Source organism: Dromiciops gliroides, chromosome 3 (assembly GCF_019393635.1).
Source record: "Dromiciops gliroides isolate mDroGli1 chromosome 3, mDroGli1.pri, whole genome shotgun sequence".
NCBI classification, from domain to species: Eukaryota; Metazoa; Chordata; class Mammalia; order Microbiotheria; family Microbiotheriidae; genus Dromiciops; species Dromiciops gliroides.
The window spans coordinates 308,768,927-308,783,799 of NC_057863.1; the positions used below are offsets into that span (position 1 = coordinate 308,768,927).

At 38.3% G+C, this 14,873-nt stretch overlaps 1 pseudogene; it reads left to right on the forward strand.

Annotated features, from left to right (window-relative positions):
- The window catches only part of LOC122747518, a 130,480-nt pseudogene extending 116,264 nt beyond the window's left edge, over positions 1-14,216 (forward strand).
- The last annotated feature ends 657 nt before the right edge of the window (positions 14,217-14,873 follow it).

Consider the following 14,873-nt stretch of genomic DNA (forward strand, 5'->3'; position numbering starts at 1 on the left):
TCTGTAGGCAAGCAACCAGCAAGTGGAGCATCTTGGCAACATCACATATGAGGACTGGATGTAGGGAGTGGGCAACTTTAGGTTAGAGAAGAGGTAGGAGTGTGTGTGTGTGTGTGTGTGTGTGTGTGTGTGTGTGAACGTGAATGTACAAAATGACAGCTTGTACTAGATTATTTCTAAGATACTCTCTAAATATCCATGACCTGCTGAAGACAAACGTCTCCAAAGAATTAAAATTTTGAATGAACCAAAGGGCAATTAAGAGATGTTAGAACATGAGATCAATGATTTAGAGGTGGGAGAATCTTTGAGCTTGTGTAGTTAAAAACCCTCATTTTGCAGATGAGGGAACTGAAGCCCAGACCATATAGTTTGTTCAAAGTCAGTAGGAACTACTCTGACTCCCACTTATTGGCCAACAATAGCATCTCATACCTACCTTGGTCATTGCTTGGGTTCTGAGGGCTCAGGATGAATATAAATAGCAATTGTTTTTGTTTGGGCCAGAAACAGGGTCTTCCCTTCCCATATTGCTTTTTTTGCTAGGTAAAAGAGGCCATTTTGGGGGGGCCTAATTTCTTACCTAGCCTTAATCACTGAATGGGTGTTGCCTCAGACAAACTGAGATCTGGGAAAAACCTTAAAAAGGCCACGGTCTCTCATGGCATCCTGGCCATCTCCAGTCATCCTAATCTATATCTTGCCACTGAAACCAGATGTCTCAGGAGGATAGAGTGAGGCTGGTGACTTAGTATAGCCCTGGCTCACTTAAAACCAAGTCACAGCATCACCTTCCTGATGTCATGGTCTTATTATTGAAGAAAGGATAAACAACAACAAGTAGTAGTAACAGGATTCAAACCCAGGATCTCTGTTTCCAAATGAAGCTCTTTTTTCACTTCACTACACTGTTTCCCAATGTTTCATGTTGCCCAAAGTAACACAAAATATAAATGGTACAGCAATGATTTAAACCCAGGCCTTTTAATGAGGAATATAGCACTCTGCATTGTACCATGTTTCTTCTATAAAAATGTCAGTGGTATAGCCTCAACAAGTGTTTTTTATATGAAACACAGAGAGAGAGAGAGAGGGAGTGACAGAGACCAAGGGGAGGGAGGGAGGAAAAGGAGAGACAGAGAAAGAGAGAGAAACAGAGAGAGAGAGAGAGACAGAGAGAGAGAGAGAGAGAGAGAGAGAGAGAGACAGAGAGAGAGACAGAGACAAACAGAGACACAGTGAGAGAGACACACAAACACACACACACACACAGCGTTCAAAATTAGGGAAACAACTTCAACTTTTGCATGTTGATGTATATAGTGCCTGTGTGATTATGGGCAAGTAATATAACTTCTCAGTGCTGCAGAGAAGGTGCCAACTGGCAGTAGTAAAATGATGTTCGTTATCTGAGAGATCACTTATACCAATGAATTCACATGACTAATCACCATCCCTATCACTAAATAAAACACATGTACATAACTATGTTGATAATTGATCAATTATAGAGAAAAATTGAGAATAATAGACACCTCAAAATCCATTCTTAATGCAACCTTCAAACCAGAAAGCTTCTTTACCACCCACTTATATTAAAAATAAGATTATGAAGACAGGTATCTTCCCATATTTAAAAATTGGCATACAACCCATCTACAGACAATAGAACAATGAATTTCCCTGGGTAGGTGTTCTCAACACTAATGTATTGCATCATTACCATTAACTTCACTTTCATCAATGTGTTGTCATTATCACATTTAACTTAATTAGTGTGGAAGCTACTTAAAAGAACACTTCATATAAAAAAAAGAATGGACTAAATGCATTCTTGGCTTCCAACAGCTAAACCAATAGTCTAATGCACTGTGAGGAGCCTTTTTTTAAGCTGTTAAGAGGGAGAGACAGAAAGAAGCCTACATTCACATAATGATGTAAGAAAGCTAGATGCAGAGTGACACTGAGACATTTCAAAAACCACTCTTTAGCATGAGCATGTAATTATTTCTCCCTGTCTTTTCAATGATTGTCATATGTGGGGAAGGGTAGGGTAAGAGAGAGACAGTGGAGTAAACTGGGCTTGACCACTTTGCCCATGATTTCTGAGCAAAGCACAGTATCCAATGCTTTTAGTTTGAAGACCAAAATTGTAGATATTGATCCTACACGAGTACATTCTCTCCTTAGGGGAGAGCTCAGAGAGGATACCATGTTCAGAGTGTAAAATGTTAATACATGTGCATTTATATGCATATTGACCAAGGCATTTCTTTTCCATCTATCTCTTTAGAGTACCCATGCAGTTTTTACAGTAGCCCAATAAAAGAAAATGAGGGCAGGCTTTTCTTCCTCCTTTAATGACATCTAAAGCTACAAGATAAACATCAATGAATTGATGAGTTAAAATGTGGTGCTCCTTGGTCAAGAAGAAGATGGAATGGCCAGCATAGAAACATTGTTTGCAGATAAGGAAACTGAATTACAGCTTGCTTAAGTGACGTACAAAGTCAAGGTAGTAAGTAATAGATTTAGGAAATGAATCTAGGTCCTCTGATTCCAGTGAGTATAGGGTTCCTCTCATGGTACCATGCTGTCTTGGTATAAGTAAACAGCAAGATAATCATATGTTGAGGACACAGGATATTTGGGTATCTGTGTATTTCTCTCTTCCATTCAGTATTGTACTACAGGAAGTGATACTGGACTTCACCAAAAGCCATGGGCCATACTACCTGTGAGGTTCTGGTATGTACTTGATCATAAGGATAAACTTAAGCAGGGTTGGCTCTTATACTGGTGATGGTGGGGACTATTTCCACTTGCCCTATACCACAATGGAACTCCAGCCTCAGCACAAACTTGGTTGCAGAGACAAGAGTAATACAGTTCTATGACCTCTCCCTATTCTTCATAAGGTTCTTCTCTGAGAGATGACAAGAATCTCTCTTGGGATCACCATCAGCAAAAAGCAACTAAAACAGTTACTACTTTGATGCACTTTTAGCTATTCATAACTATAATCCATATCTATATAGCACTTTGTAGTTATCATGCACATCATATATCAATCAATCAGCAATCTTTGCCTCTAGTACTCTGCTCTCTGATAGCTGACCCTTTGCCTTATCATTCTAGAGGACTCAAGCCACCATATACTTCTATGTAATTTCAAAAATAGGATACTTGGTTAGGATGCATGGAGGGGAGTAATATGTTAAAAGACTGTGGAGATAGGAAGGGACCATGTTGTGGGAAAGCTCAAATGCCAACCAGAAAAGTTTGTATTTGATCCTAGAAGTATGATGTTGAATTTAATCCTCATACCATCCTAGGAATTTATAGTAAAAAATCAAATGTCTTTATTCCCTTGATGTACCACTATCCCTCCCCTTCATATAACCTATTTGGCTACTCTCTCTCCCACTGTCTATTTTTAATATGTTAATCTAAGCAGATCCCTCTAATTCAAAGTTACTACAAAAATCTAAACCCTTTCTAGAGCCTGTTAGCTCATCCAGCTCCTGATCCATCACTTTTCTTCCCTTTGCTGTTTGAAAAGTTTACAGATCTTGATGGCTCAGTTTATTACGTAGTATATCCTCAATACCTTATAATCTGAATTTTCCCCTCATCTTTATATTGAATTTGCTCTCAAAGTTTCTTTTTCTTTTTTGTTTTGGTGAGGCGATGAGATGAGGGTTAAGTGACTTGCCTAGGGTCACAAAGCTAGTAAGTGTCAGGTCCTCCTGAATCCAGGGCCAGTGCTGTATCCACTGCACCACCTAGCTGCCCCCTCAAAGTTTCGACAGTAAAATTTTAATTATTGCATTCATTATTTTTTTTTTGCAGTTTTCATTCTTTACTATTCTATTTTTTTTTTTTTTAGTGAGGCAATTGGGGTTAAGTGACTTGCCCAGGGTCACACAGCTAGTAAGTGTTAAGTGTCTGAGGCCGGATTTGAACTCAGGTCCTCCTGACTCCAGGGCCGGTGCTCTATCCACTGCGCCACCTAGCTGCCCCTACTATTCTATTTTTGACATAGTTGGCCACTCTCCTTCTACTGCATATTTGCTTTGTCTTTGGGGATACCACATTTTCTTGGTAACCATGCTTCTTCCATAATATCCCCTTCTCCTTTGTCACATTCAATAAATCCTTAGCCTTTAAAAACCAAGTCTTAGATATAACATTTTTAAATGAATCTTTCTTTCAAGTATCTCTTTCAAGTATCTCTATTTTCTTTTTTCTCTATGCCTTCTTCATTGCTAGGCACTTCCAATTTAGATACTAGTGCTAGCTTACTTCCATGTCTAAAGGTATGACCCTGTTCCTTCTTTAGAACTGCAGGTCTACATTTTCAGCTTCCTTTTAGCCATCAACACTTCGCTAAACTACCAGTACTCCATATTCAACATGTATATAAACTTCTCTTCTGTCCCCAACTGCTACATCTCCTGGTTTTACTATTTTATTCTGTGACATGATTATCAAGTTTTCTGTATTTATAACATTAGGGTGCTCTTTGACTTCTCTATTTCTAAGCTGTTTTTTTTTTTTTCTGGTGGGGCAATGAGGGTTAAGTGACTTGCCCAGGGTCACACAACTAGTAAGCGTCAAGTGTCTGAGGCCGGATTTGAACTCAGGTCCTCCTGAGTCCAGGCCTGGTAGACTATTTCTATGAAAGTTTACAGTATATCAAACCAGATATCAAGACCAGGTGTTTCTATCTCTGCAAGATCTTTCATATTCTTACATTTCTCTATTCTTACTGCAACCACTCGAGTATATGTTCTTATTGTTGTTGTTCAGTGGTTTCAGTTGTGCCAAACTCTTCATGACCCCATTTGGCATTTTCTTGGCAAAGATACTAGAATGCTTTGCTATTTCTTTCTCCAGTTTATTTTGTAGATGAATAAAATGAGATAAACAGGGTTAAGTGACTTGCCCAGGGTCACATCTGGTAAAGATTTGAGGCTAGATTTGAACTCAAGTTTTCTTGATTCCTGGTCCAGTAGTGTATTAACTGTGCCACCTAGCTGCTCCATTTCTTTACTGCCAGTAGTACAATGATATCCTGACAAGCCTTTCCACATCCACCTTCTCCAAAGTATGATCCATATACTTCATACTGTTGTCAGATTTATCGTTCTTTTGTACAGAATCAGTCATATTACGCCTATGCTAAAGAAACAACCAAAAGACGTCAGTGGCTCTCTAATACCTCCCAAGTGAAGTTTAAAGTTCTCATCTGGAATTCAAAGCCCTCCACAATTTATCACCATCTTACCATACCAGTGTTAGTTCATTTTACTCCCCTCTACACACCTTGTTCAAGTCATATGGATCACTTGCCTTTGGTTATTCTGTTTCCTATGACTGAATGATTTCCCTTGCCCTTGTATCTCTTGAATTCTTAACCATTTCCTAAAGCCCAATTCAAATGCTTCTATTTCAATGAGGCTTTCTGCATAATTCTTGGTTTGTAATCATATGAGTATAGGATCATAGATTTAGAAATGTGAGACCTTAGAAGCCAGTTATTGAATTGGAGAAAAAGAAAACACTATATTAAAATTAAAAAGACCAAAAAGAAGGCAATTATTAAGTTTAATAACCCCATTTTATTGCTGGAGAAGCTGGGGGCTGAGATCAGTTTAAGCAAGTCATTCATTGAGGGTCACACAACTAGTAATTTCCTGAATCGGGATTTGAACCCAGGTCTTCCTGACTGCATATACAGTTCCTTAATTCCTATGCTACACTGTCAATAGTAACACTAATTACTGCTTTCCCCATTAAACTTCATAGATGATTTTGTTTCACAATGCTCTTGTGTAATTATGTTATGCTATACAGTCTAGTTATTTTTGCTTAGTTCTTAACCCCCTATTAGACTATAAACTCTATAATGGCAAAGATCATAAACTTTACTTCTCTCTCAGTGCCTAGTGCTTTCTATATAATAGTCACTGAATAATGGGTTGGTGAATGAATCCCCTTTATACAGATCAGGGAATCAAGGCTCAGAGAGGCTAAACAATGTACCTAATATCAGAGAGCTAGTAAATGGCAGAGCTAGAACTGGAACTCTGTACATCTGATCACATTTGTATTTTCAATTATTTAAACAAATATTTATTGAATGCTAAGTCCTTCAAGGATCTCTTCTTTGTCCTTTTTTTCCCTTTTTTCTCAATGCCTTCTTCATTACCAGGTACTCCCATTTAGCTACTAGTACTATCTTACTTCCAAATCTAAATGCTTGAACAAATATTTGAACAAATATTTGAGTGCTGATTATATGTAAGGCACAGTTTGAAAGATCTTTGGTTATTTCAGGCTTAATTTTCTTTCACTTGACACAGATTTGAACCCCTTCACATTTCACAAGTTTCCAGAAAAAAAATCACCCAGTTGCTAATCTTATGCTGATGAGCTTCCTTACATGTAACCAGTGTGCTTCTTGAACATGATATCATCAGGTCTATGCATTATATCTTTCCATATCGACTAGAACTTCTGATGTTCTAGGAATTCAAGGTTAATCCTAGACTAGTATAAAATGCTCAGACTCTGCCTCCATGCATGTTGAAGAACGAAGGAAGATAGTAGCTACCTAAAACTGTTAGGTGTAGTCATAATGACCCAGATATTTAAAAAGCATCACTTCTGCCTCCTGCTCCTGGCAAACAAGTAGGTTTTTCTGTGGTTGAATGTAATCTAGCACCTTGGGTATTTGCGACCCAGTATAGAGTGGAGTTTCAGTCTGGAAGAGAGCAAGTTAGTATTTGATTGGGTGATTGTGTGGCAGGTGAGAGAGTAGTTAGCTAATGAAACTGTGTAGAAGCAAAGAGGGAAGAATGTAAATCATTGTTGAGGTGTGTGTGTGTGTGTGTGTGTGTGTGTGTGTGTGTGTGTGTGTTTGGCTGAACCTTAGATATAGGACTCAGGTGGAGAATGTAGGATATAAAGACAAATAAATGACAATCCCTGCCCTAGTAGTGACATGTCATCTACATATATAGCTTTCATATAACAAGTAGAATATGAAATTGTAAATGGAAAAGTAAGCAGTTCTATGGTAGCTTTGAGGAGGGAGAACCTACTCTAAGAAGTCACCCAGCTTGTCCCTCCTTCCACAGGGAAGGGAGAAAGGGATGAAGGGAGAGCAAATAACCATGCAAATTGGGTAATTTACGATTTTAAAAATAGTCTAAGTCACTTGAAGTCACTTGTAATTGCTGTTGCTGTGGATGTTTTTGTTTGTTTTTAATATGGCCCTAAGTAATCCTCCAAATAGTTTCCAAAATTCTGGATGCTCTCAAATTACAATGTTTCCATTCTTTGAACATCAGCACCTATTGTTAACACACGTGATAATAGACCAAAAGGATAGTGATACTTGCTTATTAAAAAACAAAACAAATTAAAAAAAACCACAGACTTAGAAACAAAACAAAATGGTCCATTTCTGAAGTAACCAGTGAGTTTCACAGGATGTTATTTACCAAAGCTAATGCTCTGCGCTAAGGAGTTATCTAAAGAAAGATGCTGGAAGAGGAGTACTTGATAAATAGGCTACTTTTGCTTTGTGAAAGCCTTCACAAATATCGTCTAGGAATCCCTTTGCTATACTTTAAACTTTTTGAAAGCAATAACAGTTTCCATTTCCCTCTTATATCTCCATTGAATTGAATCATATTCAATTGAATTGCATAGGTCTTTATTGGGTTGATTCAACAAATTTACAATCCAGCCCAAAATAGAGTGAGATCCTGTTTATATAAGGATAACATTAGGTATCTGTTGATTCCTTCCAGGCAATGAATTCTGGAATCAGTAGTTTAACCACTTAGTTCTAAACCACTCAAGATTCCAAATAAAAGTTAGCATTTAGGCTTTGCTTTTTCCCCAGGCAGTATTTTGATCAGAAGCATTGCTTTTAGATTTTATTCCCTCCAGGCAACCAAATTGGCTTCTTATATAGGAAACACAAGTGCCTGTTAAGAGACATGAAACATTTTCCCACATATTCATGTCAAACAAAAATAGTATCATAAATCTAGAGCTGGAAAGGTATCTAATATAAATATATCATTTTACAGGTGAAGGAACTGAGATCTCAGGAGAGCATGTGACTTACCTAGGGTCATATAGATAGTAAGTTTCAGAGGCAAGATTTCAACTCAGATCCTCTGAATCCAGAGGCAGTTTTCTTTCCACCGTAATACACCTATTTATTATAACAAAAGAACTGTAATTCTATTCACTTATCTTTTTCTACATCCACATAGCTTAATTTCCCATCTTTCCTATAAACTGAAAAACAATAAAATTGTACTCATCAAAAATAAAAAATTTTGATTTTTAGTAAACATCAATTAGAGTTTTTACAAAACTGAAGAAAACACATTTATGTCTCTGAGATAGCTTACTGTGTATTGTTATGGCTTTCCAATCTTTATTGTTATGTCCTCGGAATCTATCAGATATACATTTTGCTTTCTGGATTAGGAGGCAGGAGACACAGATTCTCTGAAATCAGAAAGTACAATGCCCAAGGCACCTTTTCCCTCTCTAAATTTTCATTTCTTCTGGGAGTGAATGTTAATTTAACTACTGAGCTTCCATGAATACATGCTATTCTAAGTTAACAGTTTATAACATTTAAGTCAAGCATCTCATGTTTAAGTCCCTTATATTATTTTTATAACATTGGACACACATACTAGCCTATGTGGCTATATAGTCTTTACAAAAACTGGCATTCAATGTGTGTGTATGCTGTGTTCAACTTTGATTTGATGCTTTGAATCAGTGTAGGCATTCCCTTTGCTGATGCATATCACAAGATTATAACCCTGCTAAATCCTTAGTAGGTGATTTTTATGAGCTGTTTATGGCTAAAAAAATAAAGCTTATTTTTTATTTTTATCTATTTGTAGTACAAAATATTTGTGTTCCATGGGAAAATTAATTTCAAGTCTGCAAAGTTCAAAGCATTCCATCAATTTCCCTATGTCACCATCATAACAAAAATCTCAGGCCATTCAACTCTGGGGTGGTCTGCAAGTTGCATTTTAAGAGCTAAATGCCAGAAAGGCTTTATTTTTACCCTTTACAAATATCTCTCCTGCTAAATTGAAATCCCCAGTCTGTATCAAGGTATTTCACACTTTTCTATATTGCATTACATTGTTCTCTGGTTGCTTTGATTATATACATCTTTTCTCCACAAGAAGCAGGTAAATTCCTCAGGGACTAGGAATATACTTCTATTCTTTCAGTGCTTTCTCTGCAATGCCTACCATAGTACTAGTCATACAGTAATAACTACATGGTGTTTCAATAAACTTTAATAAGTCTGGTGTTTATTTATGAGATTCTATTAGGATATTATAACACATGGCTTAAGTAAGCAAATGTGCAAAATGGTTTATCAGTCCATTCACTGAAGCTTGATAACCATGAGTACATGGTTCCAGACTTTTTCTGTGCCAGTGTTCAGATAGCCTGGGATGCCACACAACCATAATCTACTGTAAACATGTTTTTTTTTCTTTTGCCAGATAACCCCAAGATCTTCCTTTCTGACCTCCTCATTTTTTTTTCACTACCACTGTCTACCCTTAGCCCCACACAGGACAGACCACAGACCTTTTGTATTTTTTCCTTGCTTTGTTCCATGGAAATAGCCTTTCTTTATAGTTTTTTTTTCCTCCCTAAAAGATTTATTACTAAATACAATAGGAAATATATATATATATATATATATAATGCTAAGGGATTTATGATTAAATACTATAAAAATGCAAAGGGATTTCTGATTACATTAATAATATCAGATCAATGAAAAAACGGTATAATTTCTACTTGCCCTGTTATTTAATATTGTAAAAACTATAGAGTAAAAACTATGGGGGAATAGATAATAATTTTATTTTGTGTATGATATTTCCTTTATAAGCCTTGTTCATGGATCTTCCTTCTCACAAATACAACTTAGTGGGGCAGTTAGGTGGCACAGTGGATAGAGCACCGGCCCTGGAGTCAGGAGTACCTGAGTTCAAATCCGGCCTCAGACACTTAACACTTACTAGCTGTGTGACCCTGGGCAAGTCACTTAACCCCAATTGCCTCACTAAAAAAACCCAACAAAAACAAAATCAAAAACAAAAATACAACTTAGTTCCAGTTTTGAGATCTAATTGTCCAGAGCTAAACAATTGAATAGAATGAATGAAGCATCTAACAACTTTAGCAAATGGAATCAACTAGCTAGTCAGCTAGAGCTATTCAAAAAGAAGAAATTACCTCTTGAATCCCCTCTTGCACAGCTTCCTGACAATCAATAGATAGATGTGTTCTGTTTCCTTGATCTCTGGCCTACAAGGAACTTACATTCATCTTTTTTGTGGCAAACTCTCTGAACATGGGCCTGGCGAAATAATGTCTTTGTCTCTTGCCTCTCTAGATGAGAAACATCTTTATTTTTCTATCTGCCATTCTAAGCTAATCACATATTTCAACCACTGAACATTTGGATAATTTCACTGTTCTCCAAACCTCTCCCCACTACCCCTTAGGTAAGCTGTTAGGCAGAGTTGCATCACCATTCTCTCCACCTATGAAGATAGTCTCATGCAAATATTCCAGACTTGTAACCCAGGAATGTGTTTGTATAAATATATAAATATAAATAAATACAAATATATATATAATGTGTATATATTATACTATATAATGCTATATAATATCTATTATATAATAGATAAATAGATATACTAGATAAAATTATAAAATTTCTCAGTCAGGTCAGTTTCTCTCATTTCATTCCTCTCTTCTTCCTCTCCCTTTCCCGTCCTTTTCCTTTGCCTCCTCTCCCTCCTCTTCTCCTTTCCTTCTCCTTCCACTCACTCACCTTGTACCCCTTTGTCTCCTTTTCTCTCCCTATATGTAGCCTTTCCTACCCCCCATTGAGTTATAAAATGGATTTTGCCTTTTCTGTTAAGAATACCTCCTCCACCTAATACAGTACCTGGCACATAGTAGGCATCAATACTTGTTGACTTGACATCTATTGTTCCAGATCTTCTCTGAAAGCCAACATATTCTGACAGCAAGAAATAAGGCTTCATGATTCTTGTCCAAATGTTTAGCTCTGCACTCTGTTTCTAGCCTACCTCTCCTCTTCAACCTGAGCTTTTGGCCCAGTTCTAACCCTTTGGAACCATTTGGATATCCCCCAGATCCAAGCTAATTAGCAAAATTGGGTGACAGAAACTTCATACTGATTGAACCTGAACCAAGTGTTAGTTGAAATTTCCTTCCTGCCTTCATATTAGTGTACATGGATTATGGTATCCTTTCCCCTAGGGAAATGGTTTATTGGAATCCAGTTTTATCATTAGAAAAATACATGTGTATACAGAGCCCAAAATGTCATTTTCCTCCTATATGTATAAAAGAAGTATCTAGAATAGCATGGCCTGTGCCTTAGGCTTAGCATAAAATATGGAAATGTTAGCAATATTTGAGGTTTTCAGGATCTCCCAGTAATAGCCTTTGATTCCAGTTCTACCGACTATCTCTATCTAATCTCACTCATTCCAGAGTCCCTCAGTTTCCAGTGTCTCTAGGACTGTAGTCTTGGCTTGCCTGAAATCTAGTTTTCATGAGAACTGGAGTTCTGGCCCTGGATTCCAATTTTGTATCTGAGTCCTTGGTTTCTGTCACTAAGCTTCTCTAATATTAAATATACATTTGTCTGGACTTTTTGCATTGCCTGCTATTGATTATCTGATACAGCCAAGTAACCTTCTTCTTAGAATTCCATAGCTTACCATTTGCCAGAATACTTTACTATTTCCTATTGCTTAGCCTTCTATTAATCATCTGACCTCCCTCTATTTAACTGGATACCTTGGCTCATGGCTCAATTTAAACCTTTGCCTAATGTTCCTTGTCATCTGCCTCTTTCCTTCTGAAGTTCCAATTTCAGACCCATCTTCATTTTTCAAATAATAAATTCCTAGCCTCACCCCCATAGACTGACTTCTGATGTTATCATTATTCCTGAACTCAAAACCTCTGCCTTCCCTGTCTTGACCTGTAATGACCAATTCCCAGACTCGACTTATATCATGAATCTAGAAAAGACAGACACATTGTGCTGTTACTGTTTTTAAACTCTAAACTGCTAAATCATATGGAATATGTAAGCAATGCTGACCTGTGATCTCATCAGACAACAATATAAATTATTATATTTAGACATACAGTTCGAATTTATTAACATTCAAACTATATATGCATATTATTAACTAAATTATAATTATTCAGTGATTAATGAGAAACAAAAGTATTTATGATGTCAACACATTCATTATGAATTGTATATTAGTCAACTCAAACAATTTCTTATTTTTGACACAATACAATAAAGTATTTGAATGTGCCTAGGGTCTTTCAAAAAGCTCAGTGGTATTAATATATAGCACCCCTTCTATGCCCTCTTCCACATGAATATAGAGGCAAGTATTATTTCTCTTCCTTTTATCAATGAGATTATTGAATTGCTTAAAAGTAATTTGAGGTCATGAACTAAAGAACTCTCTCTGTCCAAAAGTCAGGTTTACAAATAAGATAAAGGAAATCTGGGAGATTCATCCAAACAAATGAATAATATATGGTTACTAGCCAGTTGTTTTTAACGTTGTTTGAATTTAAACAAGTTTTTGTCCCTGAATGATTTTGCATGTGTGTATCTAGTATAATTCACTGACATGCAAGAACTTTCTCTGTCATTGTTCTTTCTAACTCATCAAGAGTATGTACTCTGGTCTCACTGTGAATGATAGGTGTAACATTGTCTGTCAATAAATATTTAATCACCTACTTTCTGCTATGTAGGTTCTAAGCATTGGAGATAAAATAAACAGTTCACAGTCTATTAGGAGACTTAACATGCAAATATCTATGTACAAACTACACATACAAGAAAATAGGTAATATTCAAAATAGGTAATATATCCAGTTTTACTTTCTCTCTTTAGGCTCCTGTGCCCATCCATTTATAATATGCTTTCCTTCAAGGCGTGATAATCATCCCATAATTAACTTCTTCTAAACAGTCCAGCTGGACAGGCTTCTCTGCAGACACCCCTCCCAGAAGATACCTGGCTCCCTGTCCTGCATCTCCCTCCAGGACCTTTAGACTGTGGCTTCTGTTGGGGCACCATCTCTGCCTCTGACCTCCCCCAGCCCACCCTGAGATCCCTTCAGATATGCTACCCCTGCTTTTTAAATTTTTTTTGCAGGGCAATGGGGGTTAAGTGACTTGCCCAGGGTCACACAGCCAGTAAGTGTCAAGTGTCTGAGGCCAGATTTGAACTCAGGAACTTCTGAATCCAGGGCTAGTGCTTTTTCCACTGTGTCACCTAGCCGCACCCCACCCCCCCCGGTTTTAATGCCGCTTCTTTCTCATGGGTTTCTGCCAACATCCCTGAAAGGAATGAGGAAAAGATCATTGGTGGGCAAACCTGTATTCCCCACTCCCAGCCCTGGTAGGCTGCACTGTTTGTCGCTCAGAATTTCCACTGTGGGGGTGTCCTGCTGTCTGCTCAGTGGATCCTCACAGCAGCTCATTTCAGCCACCAGAACCTTCAAGCAGTTTTGGGGAAGCACAGTATCCATCAGGAGCAGCCCTTCCAGCAATCTATCAAGATGCAGCGCCGGATCCCCTACCCCAAGAACAGCTTCAGAAATCTGAACCACCATCTCATGCTGCTCTACCTTGAGAAGCCAGAGAATCTGACCCCTCAAGTCCAGCCCATTCAGCTAACAGAAGAGTGTACCAGTCCTGGGACAACCTGCCAAGTGTCCAGCTGGGGTACCACCTCCAGTTCTATTGTCAAATATCCCAGCACCCTCCAGTATGTGGAAGTCAGCATCATGTCCTTGGAAAAATGCAAAAAAGCTTAACTGCTGATAAGAAATCACCCTAGGCATTGTCTGTACTGGGACTGAGAAAAGTGAAAAGGATGCCTCTCCGGATGACTCTGGAGGCCCCTTGGTGTAAAGTGTGGCCCTGCAAGGCATTGTGTCTTGGGTCATTGAACACTGCACCCTGGCCAGATATCCTGCTGTCTACACCAACCTATCAGACCTGGATTCTAAATGATATGCAGAAGGAGCAGAAGAAGAAGCAGTGACAAGCTACGCCCTGTCCCAGCCATTCCCCCCCCCCAAAGATTGGCCAGTTCCAACCTGTCCCCAGGCCACCTCAGGGGGCTGAAACTGCAGCCCCACAACCTACCCAGGCCTGTGATGCTTCGGATCTACCCAGTTGACCGTTGACCACCCCCTCTCCCAAGGATGGGACTCGGGGTATCCTAATTTCCCAGCCATGGGCCTTTGGAGGAAACGGGTTTCCTAGTCCTATCTCTAGTCCGGATTTAGATGCATGGAAATGGAATCAAAAGGAGTTAGAAGTAGAAAGGACTTTTTGGCCTGAAATAGTGGTCTGAAAAGGACCTTTTGAAAGACCATGTATACTCTGATTTTTACAAATAGGGAAACTGGGAGTTGAAGTGACCTCTTCTAATGTCACATAACTAGTGTGTCATAGAGCCAGATTTAAGAGGCATAGATCTATCTCCAGCCTCCCAGGTACCCTAGCCCCTTTCATTAACCTACTGCCTTGCTTAGGTATCCAGAGTAACCAAGCTGGTCCCTCTTTGTCACCCTGCTCCACCACCACCACCAGTCTGAGATGAATAAAACCTATGGGGCTTCCTTTGGGACTGGGAAAAAAAATGAAACAAAACAACAACAACAAGAACAACAACAAAACAATCCAAACTGGCTCA